This window comes from Anopheles coustani (genome assembly GCF_943734705.1).
Source record: "Anopheles coustani chromosome X unlocalized genomic scaffold, idAnoCousDA_361_x.2 X_unloc_56, whole genome shotgun sequence".
Lineage (NCBI taxonomy): Eukaryota > Metazoa > Arthropoda > Insecta > Diptera > Culicidae > Anopheles > Anopheles coustani.
The window spans coordinates 47501-48672 of NW_026525166.1; positions in this window are offsets into that span (position 1 = coordinate 47501).

Genomic DNA, 1172 nt, shown 5'->3' on the forward strand with positions numbered 1-1172 from the left:
TTGGTTGAGGACTTGGTGAACAAACACTTGATATACACTCTTCGGATGTACTTCGGGTATCGCCTGTTGTCCGAGACCACTTGCATGGTTAGCAAGCGTTGTGGTCTAATGGCCCTACCGGGCAAACACTTTGGGTTCGCGAGGACTTAGAGTGCTGGTAGTGGTTGGCGGACCCAACACTCTGGGTACCTCCGGGTACTTGGGGTTGGTTGAGGACTTGGTGAACAAACACTTGTTGTACACTCTCCGGATGTACTTCGGGTGTCACCTGTTGTCCGAGACCACTTGCATGGTTAGCAAGCGTTGTGGTCTAATGGCCCTACCGGGCAAACACTTTATGTTCGCGAGGACTTGGAGTGCTGGTAGTGGTTGGCGGACCCAACACTCTGGGTACCTCCGGGTACTTGGGGTTGGTTGAGAACTTGGTGAAGATACCCCTGTCACCTTGTTCGAGGCCACTTGCATGGTAGCAAGCGTTGTGATACAATGGCCCTACCGGGCAAACACTTTGGGTTCGCAAGGACTTGGAGTGCTGGTAGTGGTTGGCGGATCCAACACTCTGGGTACCTCCGGGTACTTGGGGTTGGTTGAGGACTTGGTGAACAAACACTTGATATACACTCTTCGGATGTACTTCGGGTGTCACCTGTTGTCCGAGGCCACTTGCATGGTCAACGGTTGAGGTGGTAATGGCGGGTCGGTGCTGTAGGGTGCCGGCCTGTTGGCTGCCTTGGCCGGGTTGGTTGGTTAACACTTGATTGAGCTTGCACCCGAGGGTAATGGCACTTGAAGGTGGGTACCGGCCGGCTGACCTGGTGTGATGGTTGGTTGGTGAACACTTGGCGGTACTTGCACTTGGCTGTGCTTGGACTTGAAGGTGGGATCCGGCTGGCCTAGGCCATTGGTGGTTGGTTGGTGGGTTAGCCCTTAGCTGGGCTGGCTGGCTGGCTGGCCATCGGTGGTGTGGTGTGGTGTGTGGAGTCGAGCATCGTGCGCCGTTGCCTTCTTCGGAGTGTTGTGGGTACGCAAGTGCTTGCAGTGCAAAGAGGTTGGTGATGGAGTGACATTGCCTTCACCATGGAGTTGCGGGTACTTAGGTACTTGCAAGGAGATGGTGGTATGGTGGTGTTGCGTGTGTGGTGTTCGATTAGAAAGATATAATTTCTAAGTCC